The sequence below is a fragment of the Lipotes vexillifer genome, unplaced genomic scaffold (assembly GCF_000442215.2).
Source record: "Lipotes vexillifer unplaced genomic scaffold, Lipotes_vexillifer_v1.1 scaffold1168, whole genome shotgun sequence".
NCBI lineage: Eukaryota > Metazoa > Chordata > Mammalia > Artiodactyla > Lipotidae > Lipotes > Lipotes vexillifer.
Window position 1 is genome coordinate 1,121,039 of NW_006799230.1, and position 9,516 is coordinate 1,130,554.

Below are 9,516 nucleotides of genomic sequence, written 5' to 3' on the forward strand. Positions count from 1 at the left end.
AGAGTAGAATGGTGGTTTCCAGGAGCTGGGGGGAGGGAGAACTGTGGAGTTGCTATTTGATGGGTATAAATTTTCAGTTTTACAAGACGAAAACGTTTTAGAGATCTGTACAATATTGTGCTTATAGTTAGCATTACAGTACTGTAGACTTAAATTTTTAAGAGGGTAAAAAAATACTGTACTTGGGTAGCACACAGATCATTTCACTTAATGATATGTTTGCAATCCAAAGATGTCATTCAAGAAATAATCATCGGAGTAGCATTTGTATCAGTTTGTTCAATTTTTTCATAAGAATTACTCAGGTAAAATATCCTCTGTGTCATGTAATGTATAGTAGTCAACAAATTTTGAACATCTTACGAGTGTCAAATAATAGCACAGCCCTTTTTTATTGGAAAGCTGCTCCAATTGACACATCACTCCACTCCCTGCTCTTAAATTCCAGAACACTTTAAAATTCTGAGCACAAATCTGGCACACATCCATTCTAAGAATTTCTAGATTTTCAACATGATCTGGTTATTTATAGATCCTATTCTGTCCATCCTTGCACTGTTTCTGTAATCCAGATCTCTCACCTCCAGGTAGAGATGGCTTTGTTAAAATGTTACCCTGTCTGTATTTTACATTTTATATAAATAACTTCAATGTCCTGTTCGTAAAACTCTCTGTAGTCTCTACTCTCAGCCTTTGTTTTCCCAACATTTAGTAAAGGATTTTGTTTGTTTCTTTGTTTGTTTGTTTAATGAACAAACAGCTCATGTAAAAAGGTAGAAAAAGGACTTCCCTGATGGTGCAGTGGTTAAGAATCTGCCTGCCAAGACAGGCGACACGGATTTGATCCCTGATCTGGGAAGATCCCACATGCCGCAGAAGAACTAAGCCCATGCACCACAACTACCGACCCTGTGCTCTAGAGACTGCTAACCACAACTGCTGAAGCCCATGTGCCTAGAGCCTGTGCTCTGCAACAAGAGAAGCCACCACAATGAGAAGCCCACGCACCGCAACAAAGAGTAGCCCCTACTCCCCGCAACTAGAGAAAGTCCACTCACAGCAATGAAGACCCAACGCAGCCAAAAATTAATTAATTAAAAAATAAACTCATCTTTAAAAAAAAGGTAGGAGGGCTTCCCTGGTGGCGCAGTGGTTGAGAGTCTGCCTGCCGATGCAGGAGACGCAGGTTCGTGCCCCGGTCCGAGAAGATGCCACATGGCGCGGAGCGGCTGGGCCCGTGAGCCATGGCCTCTGAGCCTGCGCGTCTGGTGCCTGTACTCCGCAAAGGGAGAGGGCACAACAGTGAGAGGCCCGTGTACTGAAAAAAAAAAAGGTAGAAAAGAAGGTATATGATGAATCTCACATATCCCCAAAGCATGAAGAATACATAGATTTATGGAAAGCCAAACCTAGAAACTGGAAAGTTATTAACATAAGGTTGTTCTCCATATCTCTGCTTTTCTCATTGCTTAGGAATGTGGGCCTTGAGTCACACTACCTAAGTCTAAAATCTTGTTCCACCATTTGCTAGCTATATGACTTTAGATTAACTATTTATTATATCTAAGCCTTATTTTCCCCATCTAAAAAATGGGAACAAGGGCTTCCCTGGTGGCGCAGTGGTTGAGAGTCCGCCTGCCGATGCAGGGGACACGGGTTCGTGCCCCGGTCCAGGAAGATCCCACATGTCGCGGAGCGGCTGTGCCCGTGAGCCACGGCCGCTGAGCCTGCGCGTCCGGAGCCTGTGCTCCGCAACGGGAGAGGCCCCAACAGTGAGAGGCCCGCATACCGCAAAAAAAAAAAAAAAAAAAAAAAAATGGGAACAAAAAAGTACCTCTCTAATAAAGATATGGTAACATTAGAGATGTAAAGTTCTTAGAATAATACTTGTAGTTATGTAATAAGTGTAAGTTCTCATATTATCTATGCTTCTTTCTTTGTGTACACTGAATCACTCAAGTTCAACATGGCTGCTGCCCAAACTCTACAATCACAACCACCTGGCCCTTCTCCCCAGCTGATTCATCATCCTATTTGAGCAATGCGACACAATGATATGGCTAATATGGGGTCAACTGTCTTCTATTGCTTAAATAATTGTTGCCCGTAGCTAGGCTTTTGATGCATGAAGGGTAGCCCTGTCTAGGAGATGTGAGCATGCTGAATTCACATGGCAATGGGTCTTGAACACTGTCCTGAGTCTGTAAACTACATACTCTAGGTAAGTTATTGGTTATAGTTACAGTCATTTTTCTGTTGCCGTTTCCAACAAATTGGTGGCACTTATAGGGCCAGATCCAAAGTGTACTGATTTCTACCTGAGGATTTTTTCCTCTACCCTATGCCTCTAAATAGCTATTTTATACTAAGCAAGTTATTTCACTGAATTTCTCAACTATATAATGTGATTTTGTTTTTGTTTTTGGTTTTGGTTTCTTTTGGCCACGCCACACGGCTTGCAGGATGCTAGTTCCCCGACCAGGGACTGAACCCGGGCCATGGCAGTGAAAGTGCCGAGTCCTAACCATTGGACTGCCAGGGAATTCCCATATATAGTAATTTATATAGATCAGTGTTTCTCAAACTCTATCTCTGTGCAGCCATGGCAGATGGCAGCTCACAGGCACAACACTCTTGAACAGATGAGATGGACAACAGATTAGGAGAAATTCCTGGTACTTTCTCTGTAACTTTACCCCTTTTCCTACATATATATGCATATTGGTGGGTAAATCAGGGCACTTAAAATAACATAACTAGATAATCTCTAAAACCTCTTCCATTCTAAGAGTTCTAAGACAGCTCAAGAAAAATTCAAAGAAGTTCCTTTCAGTAATCTAAAGTAGCATAAATTTGCTGCATTTCTCCAGTAATCTAGTAGCCTTATTATTTTAAATGAACAACGATTTGGGTAAGCATTCTCAAGAATAAGTGTTTTATATGTACTGGAAACAAAGGAAAGTGGTTGTTCCTTAGACTGTTGAATGGCTAATAAAATCACAAAATTATTCTTATCTATTAACATTTGCAGAATTATTTTATGAAATATTGACAAAGATATATGGAGTTTACTATTCAACCCCCAAAACAGGTGACTTTATTATTCTTAGCACTATCTCAAGAAATAATTCATGGGGCTTCCCTGGTGGTGCAGTGGTTAAGAATCCACCTGCCATTGCAGGGGACATGGGTTCGAGCCCTGGTCCGGGAAGATCCCACATGCCATGGAGCAACTAAACCCATGCACCACAACTACTAAGCCTGCGCTCTAGAGTCCGTGAACCACAACTACTGAAGCCTGTGTGCCTACAGCCTGTGCTCTGCAACAAAAGAAGCCACCGCAATGAGAAGCCCATGCACCGCAACAGAGTAGCCCCCGCTTGCTGCAACTAGAGAAAGCCCGCACCCAGCAATGAAGACCCGACACAGCCAAAAATAAATAAATAAATTTTTTTAAAAAAGAAATAATTCATTGAGTATCTTATATACAAAAGAATTCATTTCTAATATCTTTCAAGTATATTTTGGGGTCATTGTTGAATATGGACACTTCAGTCAAAAACTTTGGCCCTCTTTGCAAAAGAGCTTGACAGAAAATAGAAAAATCTAAAATTATCTTCCTTCTAAAGTATTAGGCTGTTTTATTAACAAGAGCATTTCATAGTTTTATATTATCTTATTCCAATATTTCTACAGGACCAATTGCCCTGTCAGGCTATTCCCAGTGGGCACATCCCTACATTAATGGCAGAGAGAACAGTTCTTTAAGCACAGGATTTCCTGTTCAGTGGCTACAGAATTGCAAGGATCTTGGTTTGGAATAAATTTGAACCAAGTATTTAATAGTAAGTAATAATAACATATATTTGACAGACCCCAGACAAAAATGTGGGTCTACCTACTAAAATAATTTTTATTCATTTTCTATTTTGCCTTAAAGACATTAACTTGTATTCCTTCAATTCTCCAAAGTAAATGATACATTCTAGCAACCATACTCCAATAAAAATTAACTAAAAAAACAAAAAAAGATATATGCTATTCTTTATTTTAATATTATATATGCCTAATTCAAGATAACAAAAATGTATCAGTTGAGCAACTTTATATTAACCATTATGAGACTATAATAATGGGTAGCATGGCCAGTACATTCCTATCAAGACTCATTATATTTTCTGGTTAATTCTCTCCTCTTTTTAGAGAATAATCTGAAAATTATGCTTAAATTTGACTCTAGAAGAGAATTGTAGTATCATAATCAATATATTTTTCACAATTCTGCAACCAATCCAGAAGATATTGGAGCAAGCCTAGTAAGATCTCATGACAAATCATAGTGGTGTACAATTGTAATTGTTTAAGTGAATTGATAGGTTTAAGAATTCTCCAGGAAAGTGTTTAGGTGCCAATCCATTTTATGTACAGCATGAAGTTACTGTAGAAAGTAGTAGTGGACATTTTCAAACTGTAGTAATCAGAATTCTGAAACTGTGAGCACCAATTCCACCTTGAACTGATTTCTAGATTAGATGATACTTTCTGAGTAAGGAATGTCAGTGACTGCAAATAACATAATAAAATGGCTTAAATAACAGACATTGTTATCTCACATAATAAGAAATTTGAAGGTGGACAATTTCAAGGTTTGTTGACAAGCTAATTATGACAAGGTTCTGGAATTTTATCTCTACAGTTCTTTTGACCTTTCCTTCATGCTTGCAAGATAGCTGCCATAGTTCCAGACATCATTTGTCTAAAGCAGGATTCTGGAAGGGAGAAACCAATGGGACTAGAGTATGATAAATTTGTATTCCTCCCTCCTTTTTATAAGAGAGGGAAAAATCTTACCTAAATGTTCTCTAACAGACTTCTCCTTTCTTCTCATTTGTCTGAACAGTTTCATATGCTCATTCTTGGGTGCAAAGAATTACGGGAAAGGAACTACTTGGCTGAGGAAAATGTGATTGCCATGACTGGCTCATACCACTTTTGAGTCTGCACAAGTAAATTTGAGATTCCATTAGTATTTAAAGAGGGTGAGTCTCAGGAAAAAAAAAAGAAAAAGTTTTGATAACGTAGAGGAAAATAAGGAGTGAGAAATTGTGGAACCAAAATGAACCAAGTAAAATTTTTATTTTCGAGTAAATTTTGTGAAACAGTTGATAGGCATTTGCATAAATATTTGTGCTCTTTGAAACAATGGACAGTCTCCAATATCTGTTCTAAAATTTGAATGGTGATTTGCTACTACCTTGAGTCCATTATCTAAATGTGGTTAACTTGAGAGGTCAGTTAGAGGTCAAGAGTACTCTGTTGGGTTAGCTTTACAATGTGCAGCAGCACCACCAAACTTCACAAGCTTGTTAGTTGAAGATTCACGCATAATCCCCTTATAAACACATCACTTCTGCTGAGTAACCAAAGTTAACCTCTCAAAACAAAGCATTTTTATTAAAATCACTTGTTTGGCACATAATTAGGGTTGTACTATTATTAGTTCCAGGCAAACAGATGTCTTCCTGGATGAAATCCAAGCCAGGCATCTTTTTTTTTTTTTTTTTTTTGGCAAGTGGGTGAGATGCTAAATTATACTTTTTCCAGCTCAGTAAGTTTTTAGCATTAGAAAGAGATAAAATCTTGCAATTCCATTTGATTTGAATCATAATCTACTCTTTTACAGTAAATACTACAGCAATTTGATTCTTTACAAAAGCAAGATAGTAAACTCCATGCTTTCTAAAAATGTAGATATACTGGCTGATGACATAAAAGTTCAAGACCAGAATATTTATAATCCTTTTGAGAGTATCAATATCCATTTCTAATGAAAAATATGTGCAATTATTATTTCTAAAATGTGCATAGTAATATCAGAAATTAAAGCAATCCTCAGGAGTACTACCATGTGTGAAGGACTTTAAAATGTTCTAAACACTTACACTGCAACTTTTTCTTTTAATATAGAAGCAGAAATCCCCTTTTCTCTTTTTCCATATAAATAAAGATGTATTTTAGCAATGTTTTCCATAGTAAGAGTAATTTAAAATATTTACTCTATTTAAGTTTGTACATCTAAAAATTAAAAGAAGTAAGTATTGCAAAGACAACTACTTTTCCCATTATGCATTCTCACCTTTTTTCTTTTAGTAATACAGTCCTCCTGAACACATCATAACCCAGGTAGATGCCATACTTCTCAGCTTCCTTTGCCACCAGAGATGGTCAGATGACTATATTTTGGCCAATAGCTTATGAACAGAAGTGATGTATGCTACTTCTGGATCATTTCCTTAAACAGGAGTTGCTTTTTCTTTTTTTTTTTCCTTCTTCTTCTGTGTCCTCTTTTCCCCTCTGTGGGCTGTTGCCAATGAGCTAGCTTTGGCACCAGGAAACAAGAAACAATATAATAGAAGGAACCTCAAATTCTGATTGACCTTAAGAAGAAGAGCCACTTACATTACCTAAACTTCTTACTTATCTCTGGAATGTTGTTCTTAGAGGGACTGAACCACTGTATATTTAATTTTCTTTGTTACAGCTGCTTAGCCTATTCGATGCATCAGTTTTTAATCAGTACAAATATAATATATGAACAATATCATATTATTTTGTCTGATAATCTATTTGGGGGTATTTTCAATCCATGTAATTCAGGTAGGGATGCCTTTATCACCAGCCTTTTCAACAAGGATACAGAGAACCCAGATCTGGTCACTCACAGTATTGCAACATGCTGACCATCATGAATGTTTTATGGCTGGAAACATGGCCCGTGCCAGGCCCATAAAAGCCTTCCCAGCTTTTTTTCGTTTAAAATGTCAGCAAAAAGATCCATCTCCTTCAGAACTTAAAGGCAAGCAAGCTTGGATTCTTGAGGCTGTCTTGGCCACCAAGTAGGGAACATCCACCTAGAAGTTCAAATGCAGCACAAAAGAAAACATAGCCAAGAGAAGAAGAAAGAAAAGGTCTTGATGATATTATTTAAGCTCCTGCATCCAGCTGTGGTAAAGCCACATGCATTCCCACTGGGCTTCCCACTTTTCTGAGCCAATAATTTCCCACTATTGTTAAAACTAATTAAAGTTGGATTTCTATAATTTGCAATAACTCTTGACTAAAATAGCTGTTAATTAGTCATTTTAATTGACAGAAAATGTCAAGACTTTTAATCTAAAAATACTTCTTAACTTCAAAGTCATCCCCATGTTCCCAAGAATGTCAGTTGGAGATTCTTATTTTACATGATCATTCTGGCTTATTAAAAACTAAATCTGTGACATTTTTAACTCCATGACACCAAGTCTGATCAGCAGTTTTAGGCTATTACTTCTCTACCGTAATCCAAAAACATAAATACTCTTTAACACATGATGCCATAAACAAATAATTCAAGTATGGTATATAGAATGTAATTTAATAACATTATCATTTGAATTAAACTTTTTTCTGCTATTTTGTAGCATCACCATCCTTTATTTTAGGTGATGAAAGAGATAAGATTTATTTGCAAGAGAACTTTCAAACTGAATTATATAAGCATAAGTATATAACTGGAACCTATTTTTGTTCCATTCTATATGGCGTGAACAAATAATTCATAAATTCAAATAGGCATTATTACAGATTGGCAATTCAAATTAGTTCCACTAAGTTAAGACTCGGGAGTCTTGGGTACTTCCAATCACTGCCAACTCATTCAACACAAAATACTTGAGCACCCTATGGCAAGCAGGGTTCTAAGCATTGAGAATACTGTATTGAAGAAAACAGTCAAGCTCTTATTCCATAAGAGGTGAGTTTTCTTAGAGGTTTTGAATACCCTCATACCACCTGATCGGAGGGTCTCTTCAGGATCCATCCAATCACAGTCATTGTTGTCTTGAATACGTTTCTAAAAGTCATGGATCCTGAGGAGAAACTAAAGTCACAGATAGTTGGCCTCATTGGACAGCTGACATCACCTAAGGCTTCTGTCTACATCTACTTAGAAACTTCAAACCTGGCAGGATTAATCCCATTCTATGGCTGTTTATCCTGTTCAGCACAAAATTCAGACCCCTTACTGAGCTTTCCTTTCATAGGCTCTCATTCCTGGACCACTCTATGCTTCTTCAACCCTCACTGCCAATGCTCTTCTCTTTCCCAACACTTTCCTTTGTATAATATGTCCTAGAATTATTTTTCATTGTTTTGTTGTTTTCTAATTAGTTTTTGTAACAATGAATAAATATCACTTATGTAGAAGGCAGTGTTAAATATGGATTTAATTCCTATTTTGTTGTTTTTATAAATACTGAGCAAAATTGTTTGTGTAACAACGTGGGATGAGACAGATGGGAGTGAAAATTTTGGTATTAGCAATATAACTCAACTATTGAACTCCTTTCAAGTTATTTGCCAACTATCACAGTGATTTATTATCAAAAAGTGTATTTTAATGATCAATTAGCTCCTTTAATTGTTTTGAAAGTGAAAGCTAGAAATGCCTTAACTTTCAAAAAGATTTGTTTCTGAGCCATTAGAGACATTCATTTTCTTATCATCAATACAAATTTTCCTTTTGTTTGGTGTCCCAGTGATTTTCCCACCCTGGGGTGATGAACACCAGATTGGATCTAAGATATGATTTTGTTTTCTAAAGTGAGAGAAGTATGATTGCAAAGGAAGTGGAAAAGGAAGAAAAAGTGTGATGTTTTTACTCAAGTTCTCAGGCCGATTAATATTAGGAAAGAGTAGATATGGGATATGGGATCAGGACACTGAATCTCTTAAAATTATTCTAAGCCCATGTACTCTGTAAAGTCTTCGTGGACTTTAAGAAGTACACATATCTCAGTGTGAAGACTGCTGGTCCACTACCCCGTTAAATCCCACCTGTAGGTCAGCTGGCTTTAGCAACATTAAGTGCCATGTTTTCTCTCTCCCTTTCTTTGAATATCTGTATTCCATCAAAATGTAGTCTACAGTATATATTCACTATCTTCACTTGCTCACTTTTCACATATTCCTCAGTCATACTGTAAACAGTATGACTGCCTCAAAATGGTAAAATCTGAACTCATCATCTTTCCTGCCAAACTTGTGCCTCTTCCCAGAGTCTCAACTTTTAATGAATGCCACTACGAAGCCTTCTAAATTAGAAAACCCCAATAGTCTTTCTCAATTTCTCAACCTTCTGCTTCCATACATGACCAAGTTTTATTGATTAAATCACACATGTATCTTCTCTATTCATGTCTGTTAATTTATCCTTTTAACAAATATTTATTACATACCTGTTATGTTACAGGTACTAGTCTAATCATAATTAACAGAAGATAAATATAGACATGTTCCTTGTATTTCTAAATGTGTGTATGTATATGTATATGCATATGTATGTGTGTATATATACCCTCCATCTTAGAGTTGTATCATAATATTTATTCAACTTAAATTTTTAAAAGATTGTTTTGCCAAAAAAGGAAGGCGTTTAGAGATATCAGTTAACCGAATATTTCTCTATACTCTTTC